General features: G+C 38.6%; 1 long non-coding RNA gene across 2 annotated transcripts; it reads left to right on the plus strand.

The window, feature by feature from the left end:
* Positions 1-4,422: 4,422 nt before the first annotated feature.
* LOC131354116 (uncharacterized) lies at positions 4,423-17,674 on the plus strand. 2 transcript variants are annotated; one of them, XR_009204702.1, is made up of 5 exons: positions 4,423-6,420; positions 8,780-8,953; positions 14,829-15,141; positions 15,306-15,382; positions 17,016-17,674. It is a non-coding gene; the product is annotated as an uncharacterized LOC131354116 (long non-coding RNA). The 2 variants fall into 2 exon arrangements; XR_009204701.1 differs by having other exon boundaries at positions 4,423-8,953.
* The last annotated feature ends 507 nt before the right edge of the window (positions 17,675-18,181 follow it).

The following is an 18,181-nucleotide window of genomic DNA, read 5'->3' on the forward strand; positions in this document are numbered from 1 at the left end:
TGGGACTATCAGCTTGAGAAGGAAGAAAGCTTTGTTGCATTAGTACACTGGTCCCCAACCCTGTCCTGGAGTGCCCTTTGTCCTGAATAGTTCATTGCCGTCCTGTTTCAACTCAGTGCTGGAAGTGCTGGTAATTAGCTGATGAGTTCAATCACGAGAGTTAGAGCAGAAAAAACACTAGAATGTGTAGCACAGGGATACTTCAGGTTTAGGGTTGGAAATCTGTGTGTTAATGTAATATCACTTGCAGTTTAAACCTATGGAATAAATGCAAAAATTTATAAATAGACTTTGAGAACATAATAAATGATTGTGAGCAGTGTTAAAGGCTGTCAGTTTTTTTTAAATAATAATTCAATCACAGTTTTCCACTCCTATACATTTCTGACTGTAATTCACAGACACAGGTTAAAGTCCTTGTGGTTGTAGTGCTCATAAGAATCCCTTTCAGACTTTTAATTCAGAGATGGTAAGCATCATTATACAACTTTATATTACTGATGTCAATAAATTAAGACTTAATGCGTTGTCAGTATTTGACAAGATATTATATTTACATGATACATTCTAATTCATAAAGAATAGTCAAATATCTAAATCTAAAACATCCAAAAAAAAAAATAGCTCTGAAAATACTGCTACTATTTTGAATAATGTGGCTATTATTATTACTAATGTTTGTGTTGCTGTAATGATTAGTAGTGTGTCCATCAGTGATATATGAAATGCAGTTCCATGAGTTTTTTAGTTAGTATTAGTATTTCCTTTAAAAATATTTCAATGCAATCTTTAGTGAATGTTTTATTTATTTATTTATTTATTTATTTATCAGCATTCAATATCTTGTATCGAGTTTGCCAGTAATATTTTTTTTTTAATTTCCCCAAAACTTTTTTATCCTAAGTGTTATAAACTATATCCCACTATTATTCTTGCACTTTTCTAAAACAACACTCACTCTTCTCCATTTTATTAATAGATTTATTCCTTCCCTCTATCTGAGGTGCTGTCATTAGTTTACCCCCCGTCTATCTCTTGCTCATTTCTCCATTGTCCACACAGGAGGTAACAAACTAAAGTTCAGACAGAGCGTGCGTTTGTTTAAATGTAATTGGTGATGTGTGTATGTGTTTGTCTGTGTTGTGATGGACAATAAGAGTGAGAAGTTGAGACAGTTCTAAGTGTGTGTATAGGTGTGTATGAACGTGCTGCATTATGAATGTGGAGTAAACACACTTGGGCTCTGTAATTGTCTGTTTTTTGTTGTCTGATGACCACAGCTGAGCCTGTTTGTTACAGTAATGGACGGACAGGACAAAATTTCTGATTGTTTAGAAGTCTGCAGAGTAATTGATCAGTGCACTATGCTTTAGATGCAGTGAGCAGAATAGTAGCATCTCAGTGGATGAAATATTTCTCTAAAGGCTTCACTATTATGAAAGTGCTTTGCAAATACCTCATCGGCCTACATATTGATTTACAACCCGGGATAATTTAGAGCAGAAGCGTCTAGGAAATGTTTAATTAGTATGCCCTATTTTCATTATTATCTTTATCAGGTGTTGGGAACAATTTCTTGATTAGATTAACCTAACATAAATTACATTGACTTCACAATGTTGGTATAATGTTGCTTTTTATAAATAACTGTGCATTTGAATAATTTATGCACGTAGATGGTGTTTTAGCCCGTTTCTTCTTCTCCACAAGCGCCTGGCTCTGAGACATAAATAAAGTGGGCGTTATGTAGGGGGGAACAGTAGGATGCCATGTTATTGCCCCAGCCCCCATTACACTGAATACAGTGCATTGTTATTATTTGTCATCATATGCTAATTATGCATCATTAATGTGAGGCCCTAATGGCCCCTAGTGTGTGTGTGTGTGTGGGGTGTGTGTGTGTGCGCACTCAGGGTAACACAGTCTACAGGGAGAGGGAGAAACACATGCTAATGAAGCAGAGATATTTTATCTTACAGATTAAAAGCCAAGGAGATCACAACCCTCAGAATCAGCCCTCTGACATCAGTAATTGGAGTAGACAACAAGCTTTTGTACTATAATGAGGAAAGTGCATGATCATTTCATCTCAGAACGCTTGGTACTGTGTGGGAGTGGGCATGTGGGTGGGTTCTTTCTATTTTTCCAGCTGCATATATTTTTTGTGTGATTGAAGTGATGTGCTACTTGCTAATATTTACTATGACTGAACGATTAGCCAGCATGAGTTCGCTTTGATATTCTAATGGCATTTGAGATGCTACAGCGGTACCTAATTTTATTGCAATTATGCTGCTGTTCTGAGTGATGACTGTCTTTAAATTATGGCAAATTAATTAATATTCCTTTGTTATGCTGTACATACAGACATACATACATATATACATACATAGTACATGTAAACACTGTACAACTGTACAACTGTTTCCTACTGAAGTTAACACACACTGTTAAGAAGGGTACAAGATGTATGGATGGTAACATACCACATTTGTTGAATTCCCATGTTGCTCTGTTATGTGGTTTTGGCCAAAAGAGGGAGAGAGAGAAAGAAGGAAAGAGAGGGTGAAAGCTGTTTAAGCCTTGCTGGCCTTAGTGCTTGGAGGAACAGGGAGTTGCCAGCTGGTCTTGCATACCTTTGTGTTTGACCTGTGGCTCAGAGCAGTTGAGATTGTGTGTGGTTGTGTGTGTGTCGAGTGGCCAGAGGCACAGTGAAGCCCAGAGGACAAATGTGCCACACAGCACACCTGGTAGACCTCACAAACAGGGCCACTTTTGCCCCAGGTGAGAGAGAAAAACCTGCAGGCCACAGGGGGCCATTTAGGGACGAACTTTCTCACCTTAGTGCCTGAACAGGCCCACCTGAACAGGAGGCTCCACACTACGAGCCACACTGTGAAGCCCATCTGTGTGCCTGCTTTAAGGCCAGCTTCAATAGGCCATGTCTGCGGTAGAGCAGCTCTGGAGGATCATGACTGGTTTATTTAACCCCTAATATTCTTACCATCTCATGTATTCATGTCACTGCCACAGTCTGTCTTTGCAAGAAGTGAAGTCTATCTGGAGACATTAAAATCTTGTATACTGGATGCATTCATACAGTCTTAAATGCAATAAAAAGTCGTATTAGAAAAAGTAATGAGAGATTATACATGATTATCATTATAAACATATTCCTTCCCAATTCTATTTGCTCTACTGAATATTGCGCTGCTCACCTACACATTGTAGATCAGTACTGCATAGGTTTATGTGTATTGAGTCCATGTAGATTGTATATGTTGCTTTTGTATATTGTATATTGCCTTATGTGAATATTCTACATACTGTACAGATGTTATTATAATGTGTATGTTGTGATTTACATACTTGTATTTTATACTGCCCAGCTGCATAGAATGACCCAATATCTTCACCACCTGTACACTTGTGGTTCTTTTATTTTTAAAAGATTTATTTTTATTTTTAAAAGATTTTTATTTTATTTTATTTTATTTTATTTTATTTTATTTTATTTTATTTTATTTTATTTTATTTATCAAAAATTTACTTTACAAGTATCCAAAAATGTATTAAAATAAAGGTAAGTATAAATGTACTTAAATATTAAAAAGTATTTTTCTAATGAAAAAATAATAATTTTCAACTGAAAGAAGCATGTTAATGTCATGTTTTCATGTGCAACGTTTATTATTTTTACATGGAAAAAAATCCTTCTAATTTTTACAATTAAAAAAATTATTTAGAAGGATAAATGTTTTAAAGCATCTATACCATTTACTCTATGTATGTTTTGCCAGTCATATGCATGCCTAACTATTTAGATTGCTAATAAATTATTCAGTAGTAAAAGATAAAATGAGAATTTTACTTGCTGCCCAGCCAGTTTATCTCAGCTACTCAAACTGATGCTACTCTAACCTGGCACTAGCAAACAGCGTTTTTGCATACAGCCTGTTAATGTTAGCAAATTAGCACATTGTACATTCCTAGGGCAATTCAGTCTCACAGAATGAAAACAACTGCAAGTGCAATTTATTTGCAGCACCTTCAGAATGTTGAATATAAATGCCCTTGCACAAGCATAGTTTGTGTAGAAAGTTATCAAACATTCTTTCTAATGCTCTATATGCAAGGTCCTGCAAGAGCATATTTTAAATCAAGCAAGGGTTAAGGTTAGTTGTTAGGTTAATAATACGATGCTATTTGAGTAAGGTTAATATGGAATAAACAGTTTACTCTCTGTTTTACCTCTATTATGAGTACTGTACTTATACCAAGTACCTGTAACCTATAACAAGATCAATACCAATGTCTAAATAAGATTTAAGATCTAATCTAAGATCTAATAAAATCGAATTAACAATACAATTAATTTAAAGTAAATTTTAAACTCAAATATAGTATAAATATACCAAAATAATACTTAAGTGCTGCACTGAAATTTCTCAAGTATTTTCTACCCCTGCATATTGTTTAATGTTTTTGTGAGAAAATATTGTGGATGATTTTTCATAATCATATAAGAATTGACATTGGGCAGCCAGAAATATAACTATTTCATTAGCCTGATAATGTCAGTTTAGCAATTGAGTTCGAGATTCAGGATTACATTTGGGTAGAGTGCAGGCAAGCATCTCACCTCTTCAACTCTCTCTTACAGGTGCGGCTCAGCTCCAGTACAGTATTAGAATTAGAATTAGTATTACACTGTTAGAAAACTGGTTCCGTAGGGGAGTTTGTGTAGTTAAGAGTGTTTAGTGCCATAAAGTATTTATAGATATATAGAAGAGCTTTCATTTCAAAAATGTGAAAGGTTTATTTATTAAGAGCTATTGTTATCTGTGGTGTATACACAATTGATCATTACACCTAAACGTCACAAAGTCTAAGTAACTGTATTGTGTATTTTGACAGGAAAAAATCAGATGCCAATCATATTTATGCCAAAACTGACAAATGAGGAATGTTCATCTTGCCACCCAAGTGGAACTTGTTTCAATCACATTTCCATCGTCATATGGATGTTAAAACCGCCCAATAATATATAAATTACACTGTACTTTTCCCACATAAACGCCACTCATGAGAGAAGTAGGGCTCCTCTGCATCCTAAATCCTAGTTTAAACCCTGATCACATTTACAATTACAGCTCTAGATGTTCATATTTATGTATATAGAGTACAAACATGTGTGGCTAATTTACATACAAGGAAGTAAGAATTATTATGTGATGCAAATTAATTCGTTCTTGAAATTTCCGTTATGAATATTCTCCATAACCAGAGCAACATTATGCTGTACAGCAACAAGAATATCATTAAGTAGTAAAGATGAGACAGAAAATCAGACGGAAATTATTATTAGACATGCCCTTTGCATTGCATGTGACAAGCTAACTTTCTTGTAAACTACTTTTACTCTATGCATTTGGCCTGAGATCCCTGATGCCCTTCCTAAAACAGTAGGTCTTTAGGATTAAATGACATGGGAAAGAAGAACCATGGGACCTGAGTAGGCCTGTGTGTTTAATTATGACTAGTTATCCCGTTAACTTCTCTGTGACTCAAACGTGTATGTAATAAGCACATTTCTGTGAGCTGGGAGGGTAAATGTGAAAGGTCAGCTGTCAGTTTTAATACAACTAGCTCGCCTCTAATGAAACGTTGCTCACAATATGTGTTAAATAAGAATGCATTAATTCCTTAAATGTCTCTTAGATTTTTTTGTGTGTCTAAGCCCTTTTTAAAGGAGATAATTTGACAGCAGCCCCCACTGACAGCTCGGAGCAGAGCGGACCAACACCTGCGTCCAGCCAAGCATCACCGCCCCCATCTCTCTTTGCACTCTTCTTCTCATCCTCCATTCCCCTCTTCCTCTGCCTGTTCACAAATGAACTGTCACATCATTACTGTGGCTGATGCAAAATAATCTGCCTCCAAATTAGCATGGGTCAGGCCACTCGCCTTCCTTTCTCTCTGGCGCTCTCATTCTCTCTCTCTCTCTCTCTCTCTCTCTCTCTCTCTCTGTTCACGCGGTGTGCTTCTGTGAAGGTGCTGGTTTGAATATGCATCTCTGCACACTTCCATCAGGCGTTCCACAGGGACAGCACGTGGAAAGCAGCAGCTCTCTGCATTAGCATGGAGGGTTTGGGGTCCCCGTGCAGATGCCCCATCCCACTTGTTCATTACTACTGAATTTCATCAGCCTGATGATGTCCACATGTCAATTGAGTGAGAGGATTTTACACACAAAGGAGCCTGAGGGAAAAGGACTTCAGCAACTAATCAGCTGATTATCATAACTCCGACTCTAAGAGAGATGGGGAAGGGAGAGAGAGAAGGAGAGAGACAGGATGAGGACAAGCCGATCGACACCCCCATTCCTCCTCCTTATGAGCATACGGTGCGATATGCAAAGTGAGTAAATGAAATTCAAAACATATGAGCAGGACAAATGAAAAGCACATAAATCACTGCCAGAATAAGTGGGTAGTGACGAGAGGCCTGTTTTTGGGTTCAGGGTCACACTCTTTTCATCATTACTATGTAGGTATTGGATGAGTCTATGCCTGAATTACAGAACCATAACAATACAATCAGACTGTCTATAAGTAACTGGACAGTGTGATATATGTTTATTAAAAGTTTTGATTGTGAACATCCAATATTCTATCTTTAAGTAAGAGCATTTTACAATTAAGTGACCCACAACTCTTATTACACACATTTTCTCCATTTATATTTAAGAGGGCAAAAATTAACAAATAAAAATACTTAATATTATGCATAGTTTAATATTATGTTTACAACTTGGTGGACAGTCCCATAGAACAGAGCTTCTCAAATTTTTATGTATGTATGAGCTATTCAAATATTAGGTCCATTATTTAAATGTGTAGTTTGTGCTTATTATTTATCAGAGTGTATGTTCTATATTGATGAGCTTATTGATGTATTTTATTTCTAAACTTTACACTGATTGGACACATTAGCTCAAAGTTGACGATGGACCCATATTTGAATTAAACACATTTAATTTAAGTGAACAAAATACTATAAGAACTCTGTATTAAATATAATTTTGATTATGGCATGTTGTGATTTCCACCCATGCACCACTTTTTTTTCCTGCCGCAAGGTAATGTTTCATCTTCTAAGTTTTGAGACTCAGTTAGCTGTATCAGATCAGTTAAGACACTTCTGATCATTTTTCTTCAGTCACATCATCAATCAACGTAAATCATTTCCACTGGCAGGTATATGTACATCCTCAAGCAGCCATGTTTCACAATTTGCTCATGAGCAGTTCCATAGTGATTTCCTTATTCTATTTATAAGAAAGTTGTCCCAGAATTTTTTTTCTTACAATCTGTTAATTCTGTTTTTATGCTTTTAGTGTTTCCTTTCAGTTGAAGCTGTAGTTTTGGATACATGTATACTAATCTATTTAATCTATAATGAGTGGAATCTATCATATTAGGCCTGTATATTATTCAGACTGGCTTTGTCAAGAATAATCCAGAGGAATAGTTCTGTCTTCTAAGATTAATGATTTACAGATGCAATTTCTATGCATTAGTCATCTGATTGTTAGACTTATATTGTCCATCCAAGGGTTCATACACACAGATATGCATACAGCCTTAAAAATATAAGCTCTTTTATACACACAAACATTCACGTATATTCACAAGCAAAGCAACATACAACAGTCAGCCACACACAGTGTGCCTCAGGCCCAATTAGAAAGTCTGCAGTATGCATTGTTCCTGTAGCCCTAAGATCAATGTGCTGCAGGCATCTCCCCATCACCAGGCCTAATGATGTCTTTCTGGACCACGGCCTCACACACTGCATAGTAATCTTCTGCTAATTAGCGCTATAATGCTCAAGCAAACCGCCTCAGCTCCACAATCCCAGAGCGAACTCACTGCACTTATTTATTTCCAGCCTCTCTCCTCTATTCTTACGACTAATATAATTCTAGAGAAGTCATGGGAATTACCTATGACTTGGAAGAATAATAGAGAGACTGATACTGTGTTTTAAAATTTGAGGTCAGATTAATGTTCGAATAGAAACTGGAAATTCTTCATTATGAACTTAGTTAGGGCATAAACTATTATGTGTATACAGTCTCTCAGGGGTGAAGATGGATGATCTCAGGTAAATTCTCAAAATTCTGGCGTTCCTAATAGAACCCTGGCTGAGAGTTGTGCCAAAGGTTAAAGGTGTTGGCTCGTTTTTACACTGAATTGCCATCTTAGTCTAGGATAATAATTGACAGATTATGCAATTGACAGATTATGATCTATGTGACTTTCCTCTGTACATCTGTTTTCAGCTACGCTTGTGACTCCATGAACGTTAGGATTGGGAATTGTAGAAACTAGGCCAGAGGGGCTAAAATGCAGACGTAGCTATAGTCACAAGGGAAAGATTAGCCATGTGTCAGGTGCACAGGTGCAAGGCGAACTCACCTTTGGGATACCTGAAGAATGGCCTGAGTCTATGGCACAGGACTGGGAGAGAAAAAAATGTCAACATTTTAAGCTGAAACGAAAAAGAACACTAGTTCCAAGGGTAAGCAAAATAAGCCAAGCTTGGATATCTGTATTAGTGGGGCTCTTTCATTTCTATCTTTCCTTTTTTGTGCTTTCCGCCTGTAAATTATTATCACAAACAGTTAAAATGCTATGCTAAATCTGCCATGTGAATTCTTCATGTGTATGCCTCTCATGTTTTAACTTGTGTCCATTCACTCTCTTCCTGAGAGGTTAATACATTGGCCAGCCCTGCAGACAGGCCAACTCGAACTGACAGCACGTCTACCTGCACAGAGGAGTTCCTCTCTTCTCCACACACAGCAACCTGACAGTCTGATGAACTGCCAAAGAACCTTCTCTCATCTCACCTCATTCTCGTGCTTCTCCTTGGACGTACACATTGAGTGAGTGAGTGATGTTTATACTCTGTCAGGCCTTTATTCTCTGCATCACCCTTTTATTCACTCACTGTCTAATAATTGTGTTGTGTCTCTACTTTTGAGCTCTTTTGTCAGTTGTTTTCTTGTGTTATACCACTAGCAGGTCATGTCTTCGCATTGTTCACATGTTTGGCAACATTTGTTTATTTGCCTGAAGTTAGTATGTAAGTCATTGATTGTGCATTGTTGCTTGCTTGCTTTAATTTAATAGGCCTTAAATATGATGTAGATTTTGGTGCTGCTATACAATAGAGTGAGAGAGAGAGAGAGAGAGAGAGAGTCCATTCCTTCACTGGTGTCCTTTCCCTAGACAGTAATGGTGAAGGACCAGCCAGTTCAATACACTCACATGCTCCATAATTAGCCATTATAGTGTGTGTGTGTGTGTGTGTGTGTGCGTGTGTGTATGTGTGGTGTACAGTATAATGAAAGCCTCTCTAAATTGAGGAACCAGTTGGATTCTGGGTAGAGGAAAACTGTGTGGTGCCATCAAGGTGACCACCAGTGCAATTTACACCATGACTTATTTCCCCCAAGTCTCGGTTCCAGTTGCTTGTGTATGTGTGTCATGTTCCGTTTGTGTTTAGTGTCTGTGAATGCCTTGTGCATGTGCTTGCTGTTTTGTGCTTTGTGTTGTGTTTGAGCATACCATGTGTGTGATGTCTTCAAATATTGTGTGTGTGTGTGTGTTCCATTTGCCCTCATTAATATGCATGGAGGCTGTAATGAAGCAGAATAGAGTACGATAATGAAACACAGTGTGCCACTTCCTCCTCTAATGCCATGTGACTGTATACTGACACGTTCATCTTCAAATTCCTTTACACACGATTTTGCCGAAACACAGCTATAAGAGCTGCTTTACATCACATGCAGACAATAATTGCATTCTACACCCACTGCACCACGCTACGCTGTATTGAACTAGTCACAGAATGGAACAGACTTTATACTTTTCACAATATAGTAAATCTGTGTGAGTAAAAAAGAAAAAAAAAGCAAAGTACAAGAGATGAATGTTGACTAAGCAATGTGTTGAATTTTCTCACATTTTATCATCAACACACTCCACTCTCCAGCTTTCTAAATATACAAGGTCTAAAAATATTCCGCTATTTTTAACTGTTTATTTTGGTGGTGACCAAACATTTTAAATAAGGCAAGAAAAAGGTGTAAAAGAGGAATGGAATTATTGATTGTGTGTGTGCAGGGTTGAGCAGGTTTCAAGCAGGCGCAGAAATAGAACAAGCAAGGAGCAGGTTTAGAAAGGCAGGCCGGCAGCACACTGTCACCAGGCCCCTGTGTTCCTAAATGCAACTATAAATATAAGTAAGTGTAACATCGCCTTGAAGGAGAAAGCTATGATTTTGCTGGAAAAGTTCTCCCTCTCTTCCCCGCTATCTCTCTCCCTCTCTCTCTGTCAGCAGTATTTTCGCATGGGGAGTGGGCCCAATGCGTTAGCTTTTTCTCCTCCTCTGTAAATAAGGCGTCCCCATTCTGTCACGCGCAGGAGAGGGAGCATTTGACTACAATGGGCTATTATTGGCCATCATAGGGATGAGACAGACTCTCTGGGGAGAAGGAAGGACTTTTTTGAACTGGAAATGTCGACTGCTTTTCACTGCACTCCCCTCCTGTTAGGTTTTTCTGCCTGAAACCAAACAACAGTACTTAGCAGCTTGGGTAACTAAGGAAAGAGACTGCCTAAGACTGTTTCAGATAGTAAAGCTCCACCATGCTGTACTCTCACTTTCTGTGTCCAAATGGTGCTCCCATTCTTATATGTTTACATATACTTACATATACTTCTGTTGATGAGCTAAATAAGGAACAAAATGATGATTCATTCTCTTATAGTAAAACAATCAATTTGCTTGAACTGTTTTATTCCTCTAATACCACACCAGCTGACCAAAATTAAATGTTTAATTTATTAAGGAATAACACACCATACCTTTAATGATTTGTAGTATATATATAACTCGACTGTGCTGACAATTGCAATGCAGTGATACCTGAGAATCCCTCCATAAATGTTAATAAATTGAAAGCTTCCCCACATCATGAATTACATATTTCAAATTATATATTTTTCATTACTTAAATATTTGTTGTATAATCTTTCAATATCTAATGCTTATATGCCCTTTGAATTAGCTTCTGGTTAACAAAAATTCATCAGCACTAGGGTAAAAATGATTTATATATCATTATATCTTCTCTTTACAGAGTCAAATCCATCAATGAACAAAGGTGAAGCTTTGCTGTCTAACTTGCGACCCCAAAGGCATAGTGCATTGTTTCTCACAGCCATTATGGTCTTCTGAATCCACATCCTCCTAAAGATGGCGTGTGTCAGCACATCTGTGCTGTCAAGGTCTCGGCCATGAGTGTGTGTGTGTGTGTGTGTGTGTGTGTGTGTGGGTGTGTGATGTCCTCTGGGTGGTCAGTTGGGCCTCTGATAACTAGCCATGCCTGAGACAGGACACCCTGAGGCCCCAACACTACAACCCTGCATCCACAATGTGTTCTTCTAAGCATACACACAAACAATGAGGTCCCACTTTTAAGGAGAAAACAACTTATACATACATCAACACTGCACCATGTCAGAAAGTTACTTGTGTGTACCTGAAAGCTGAAAGGACTGGAGACAGTTTTATGTGTGTCTCTTATCCTTTTATAGAAAAATGTATTTGCCTGTTGAATTGTAGCACCTGTGTGTGATTTTGAAAATAAGTTTGTAAACAACTCAATGCTCATTAAATAAAAAGCTTCATAAAAAAGCCATTTCCTTTAAATGTATAGACTGTAGTTCATTAATTAAAGACTTACAGTATTAAAATCACTTTCCACTTGCTAATCAGATGTGTGTGTTTAGTGAAAACTTTGCACTGTTATCATAGCCATCATTAGCATCTGTGCTAGAGCAGAAGCCTAGGCTGAGCTTTCTTAATGTATATCCCTACTGAGCAGGTCCTGGTGGATTGTTCCTGCTTTAGAACAATTCTGCATATAGACATAATCTATATTAGTCAAAGTAATTAAAGCAGAGTACCGCTAACAAGCTATCGCTCTGCTTTGTCTCATTACAACTCATCACACTTTAGAATGTTTTAAGGGGGGATTCAAAACCCCATTCGTGTTTCTTTTGTAATTGATTTTAGCCCATAATAGCAACCATTAAGTAGGTCAGAGTAGGATTCAGCTATGTGCTGACGTTGCTTTATCACTGAGAGCCAGCTCTTTAAAGAAAAGACAAAACCATATTTGATGTTAAACCGGAATGTTATTCTTATTACTAGCTGTTTGTAAAGGACAGTGAAGTGCTCAGGGGCCGACAATTAATACAGTGTTAATGAAAAATCACTGGCATACTTGAAAGGGGAGGGGAAATATCTGTCCATCATCTCTTTTCTTCTTCCCTCGGGGTCTTCTCTCTGCTCAGGATGTTTGAAAGTTTTGTGGTTATTCCCGGGAGTAGGGCTGCTATCATATCAGAGATTGGCGTTGCACCAGTGACCGGGCTGTGCTTTGGGCCCTTTCCCCCTCTCTCCCTCTCTCTCTCTCTCTCTCTCTCTCTCTCACTCTCCCTTCCTCCTCCCTTCATTCTCCCCTACCCCCTCCTTCTGCCTTATGCCTCCATCAAAAGAGAGTCAGTCTCACAGATGCACTGCTTAACAATGCCATCTTTCAGTTACACACACACATACACACATATACTCCCCACCCGCTCGTCCTCCCGTCATAAGTGTGTTTGGGTGGGTGTGTGTGTGTGGGGGGGGGTTCAAAAAAGCGGCCTGACGAATGAGGGGGGCAGGTCCCCTGTGATTGGCGCTCTCAGAACATTGATGCCAGCTTCCATCTGTCATGATAGCCCTATCGCTGAACCTTCAATCTGTCAAATGCCTGCACCAGCCCACCGCTCGCCCAGATCTGGCCTGCTAAACAAAGCTGACAACATGCATTATCACAGCCAGAGAAGGAGAGCGAGTGAGAGAGAGAGAAAGAGAGAGAGAGAGAGAGGTTGATCTAGTGCTAAAGAGTCAAAAAATAAAACATGAATGTGTTAATTGTAGGCGGAGATGTAAACTGTCACTTCTCATTGCATTTAACACTGGCCATTTCTTTTCACACCTCCATTTTTTTTCTCACTCTTGTTAATCTTTTCAACATATGGACAGGCATAGCCCACCGTTCAGAGTCCCATTGGTAAGGTATGAGATCTTAACAGTAACTGGCTCATTGTGATCTCTTTAAGTGGCGTGTAATGGGATTATTAACAGTTCACTGGTGGCAAACACAGAGTTAAGAGTCCCCTCTGTGTTGTGCTAACAGGGTTAAGGGTGCATCTTGTGCGCTTAGTTGCTCTTTGGCTGATGCTTGTGTTCCACTATTTTCTGCTAACTGGCTCAGAAACCACATCTGGAAGAAGCTGGGATGATTTTTTTTTTTCTTATCGAATTAATACTTTGCAACAAAAAAATATAACACATGTTGTGCTTTGTGGTTGAGTCTGGGCTTACATCTGTTTTTTCTTGTTTTGTAGATTTTGTGTTTACTGAAAAATGCTATCATTTTTGTCCATGTGTTTTTGGTTATTGGTTAGAAGTGGCAGGGATGTACAATAGTGTAAAGGATTGTGTGTGTGTGTGTGTGTGTGTGCACGTTGTGGTCGTCCTTGTCAAAGCTTTCACTGGCTCTCAGTAATTAGTGCAATCATGACACATCCAAGTAGCTGGTTCCCTGACAGACCTCAACAGAGACAAGCATCCCAGCGGACAGAGTTCAGCCCTTTACACACACACACACACACACACTTTCCACTAATAGGACTGAGCAGCAGAGGACTAGTAGCTAGAAAAAGTGTACAGTACCACACAATCCTGACTCTTTGTTTCTTTTAATAATTTTGTGTATAACCTTTCAATCAAAATTCTTAAAGGCTGTTTACAAGCTTAAGTGCCACAGAGGAATATTAGCATGCTAAAGTAGACTTGCACTGATGCCTGATGTTGCTGCATGTTCCATATGGTAGACATGGAAAGGATTGCAATTCCCTAGCCACAAAATTTAAGGAATTCTTAACCACCTATCTAATGAATCATAGATTACTGAAGGGGAAAAAGGTAATCTGAATTTGTTTGCATATCAGTTTAACATCTGTGTAGATCAGAGGGGAAAAGGAGTCTTGTGATATTACAGGAAGCTTTGGTAAGAGAAATGAATTAATAGAAAATTCTAATAATAGACTAGAGATAATAGTCAGTATGCTCCTAGAAGGGCAGTTACTAAGCATCTCAATTATTCTGCTAATTTCATACTTACAGTTTAGAGAAAAAAAATAAATAAATAAAAATAATTAAATAAATACACTTTTCATTTCTCACTGGAGAGGTCGCTTCCATGTAGAAGTTCTTTTTAAATTTGCAGAATACAAGGCAACTTAAAGACACATTCACGGTACTTAACTGAACCATTACTGTATCTTTGATGCTATCTGTATCATATACCTTGACGTAAAAAATAATATCCATAGCATATCCCCCAGACGAACTCAGACTCCTTTAGTCTTGTCTGAAATATGATTGACAGCCAGGCTCCATATGAGGGCAAGGGGTTAAGACCTGCATACATTGTCTGCATGTCATATTATATGAACAGCTCTGTAATATAAGCACTAATCTCTACAGAGAGTTCTATTATGCAGATTACATTACATGACTAATGAGATTACACCATGTCAAAATGTTTTGTAACTAACATTAACTAGAGTGCATTGTTTTGTAGGATTTTTTTGCTTTGTTTTATTTATTTATTTATTTTTTTGTGTTGCCAGCAATTTAAACAGAAATAGTCCTGGAATTCCAGCAGTTGAATACTCCATGGCTACACTCATCTTCTTCGATTGATACGAAGGCTTCCTTGTTTTCACACTCCTGCTCATGCAGCATTGTCACAGCACTGTGCAGACACCCATCTGCTTGGTCACCCGGGTGAAATCGGGACCCTGCCAGCATTAGCTTCCAGTGTGGACGAGGGCAGTTGCACTCTGGGACCCTGGCGATGGATGGCACATGCCACAGTAGGATTCACTTCTGTACTCGTCAGGTTGGACCTGAACCATATGTGACATCGAACTCTTTCAAGATGTTGGTGGTTTTGACAATTTACTTGAGTGAATATAGGTTAAAGTTTAGCATTTTGAGTTCCAATGTAAATAGCAAGCACATATGAATATACATTTACGATATGCAGTTTATATTCATTCCTTCATCTTCACTAACTTCTTTTTTTCTGGTTTGTGTGGCTGCAGATCTGCAGCCTATCCTGGCAGGACATACCCGGAATGGGACACCACTCTGTTGCAAGGCAGCAAACACACACATATTCGTAAGTATTCACACTTAGAGGAAATTTAGCATAGTTTATGCTATTTCTCAACCGAAGAGTTTCAGGGAGGTGAAAGAAAACCAAATAACCCAAAGAAAACCTACATGGACTCAGAGATAACATGCATAAATACCCTCTACAGACAATACCCTGAGCTCAGGATTGGAGCTGGAATCCTGGAGCGATGAGGTGATATCAGTACCTTCTGTACAGCCCCCTAGTAAGCAATGATACCTTTAAATACAGAGTTAAGCAATTAAATAAACACAGTGTTTTTCTCATAATGTACATAATGGCTCTATCCTTCAATGTGTTAATAAATTTATATTTATGGAAGAAAAGTGTATTGGGAAGTGTGTATGTGTGAGGGTATAGGTCCACCAGAACTTAACTTTATTGCTAGGGATGAAGTGACAGTGGTTATGGAATCAATACATAATGAATGAAATTAGTAATTTATATGAAGAATAGCTTTATCTCTTTCTTTATTCTCGCGTTCCCTTTGTTTCTCTCTCCTTTTTCTTTCTCTCCCTGTCTGTACTCCATTCTCCCGGGACCTCATCATCTTCCCTAACAGTCAGAGTGGGATTTAGTACCGTGTATTCCCTCACCTTCCTTTCCCCTTTTTTCCTCCTCTTGTTCGTTTCTTCTGTTCACTCTATCCCACATTCCTTTCTCCTCCACTTGGCTGCTGGTGTTTCCTTCAGGGTTTCTCTGGCTCTTTCTCTCGATAGTAGAGCTTTAATGCAGCTGTGTTGTACTTGATAGTCGAGTAACAAGCCTTGAGGCTACTGTTTCACAAACATTGTTCTTTGGGTCTATGTCATTTGGATTACAGTAAAGCTACAAGACTTCTAAAAGCTGCCATACCTGAACTCGATATATATCTACTGTTTTTGGCTTTTTGGCTTTCATCAAATATTTTCAACATTAAGTACTGTTAACCTGTATTCTTGTAATGGCCCGGGTTTTTGCATTGCCATTTGAGAGAATAGTGTGGGAGGGAGGAAGTTGCTGGGGAGTACATTAGATTTAATAATTGTCTGGAATTTAGTAGAAAATTAATGATTGTATTTAGGATGTTTCAACGAGCACAGAGTGATGCTGATAATTGCCTGTCTGAGAGGCCATGTAGTCCCGCAGACTGGTCCCCAGACATTGCAGCAGAGCCCAGAGCACACTGCACACTTACTGGATAGATGACAGACAAATAGAAAATGGTAATTTATGTGTGCTGCTTTTTTCCCTGAGATCTGCACAAGGCGACAGGCCACCAAACCCCTCAGAGACCAGGCGGAGAGAGAGAGAGAGAGAGAGCAAGAGAGAGAGAGAGAGAGAGAGAGAGAGAGAGAGAGCGAGCAAGAGAGAGAGAGAGAGAGAGAGAGAGAGAGCAAGAGAGAGAGAGAGAGAGAGAGAGAGAGAGCAAGAGAGAGATGATGTGAATCACAGCATAATGTCCTAGAAAAGGCATGATTTGAGCAGTGTGTGTTTTTCTCTTCTATCTTTTGCCTGGACTTGTTCTCCTGCTCACAGGATGAGAGGCATGATGTGCTCTCACTTTCTCTCTGTGTTTCTTACTATATCTTATGTTTCTTCATCTCTCTCTCTCTCGCTCTCTCTCTCTCTCTTACAGTATCAGTGATGGTGACAGAGAAAAAGCAGGGACTCTGGGGTTTAAAAGTACCCGAAGCATCCTGGGTAATTAGCCATTACGTTGCTGTCACAGAGGGTTGTGCAGTCAATACAGAGATAATTTGGGCAATGGTGAATGACAGCGCTGTCCGGACTGCTGGGATGATCAAGGACAGAGCCAGCTGCACCCGGCATCTGTCAGGCCCATGAATCTCTCTCTCTTTCCCTCTCTCTCTCTTTCTCTCTCTCACACACACACACAGCCTGCTGCTTACAGAACGACTGAAGCAGAGCAGGAGAAGATAACAGAGCCAGAACGATGCACAAACAAATATGTTCATCCCTGTTTCTCTTTCCTCTCATCTCTCCTCCACTCTCAGAGGGAAATGGCTAGTTAAGATGGCTAGTTAAGGCCTGTCTCTCCACGTGAATGTGCTTGTTACTGCTGGTGGCGAATGAGTGACACAGGGTGTAAAAGAGGGAGGGAGGCCCAGACTGACCGGGGCAGAAGGTGTAAGTAATGGCAACACAGGCGGGGTGAGATGTGGGAGAGAGGAGGGCCTGTGGCATAATGAAAAACCTATTTACTTCAGTAATAAAGATAAATGTGTGCCACGCTGATTATATTTGGGTTGTGTAAATTGAAGTTGGAACACATGTTTGCACGTGGAGGGCAGGGAGGGGGTAAAGGAAGCAACCATGCTATTTTATTATTCCATTCATTTTAAGTATTTTATAAAATACTCAGTAATGCTTCATGACGCTTATTTTTATAGTGAATAAAAAGAAAATGATAACATTTACAAAAATATGAACATTAAAGAAACTGTAAAATTTTACAGTAGCATCAAGTGATGTTCATTTTCCATTGCAATGTGAAAATATCTCTTGGAAAAAAAGTATTTATTATTAGTGAAGCTAATGAGTACATTTTCTTATTTTCTAAAGCACAAGTGAGTGATAAGGGTAGTGGTACAAATTTACTTATAATAATAATTGGTAATCATGAGCTTTTTTTTTTTTTTTTTACCTAAAAACCCACAGGCAATTGAATTTTTTTGGACTAAATTTGGAAAACTATTAATTAAATTTTACAGATCTGTCATAATCTAGCCAAAAGCTTGATCTGATTTCTATTGTTATGTCTAATGATTGTTTCAGGAAATT

The sequence above is a fragment of the Hemibagrus wyckioides genome, linkage group LG06, assembly GCF_019097595.1.
Source record: "Hemibagrus wyckioides isolate EC202008001 linkage group LG06, SWU_Hwy_1.0, whole genome shotgun sequence".
NCBI lineage: Eukaryota > Metazoa > Chordata > Actinopteri > Siluriformes > Bagridae > Hemibagrus > Hemibagrus wyckioides.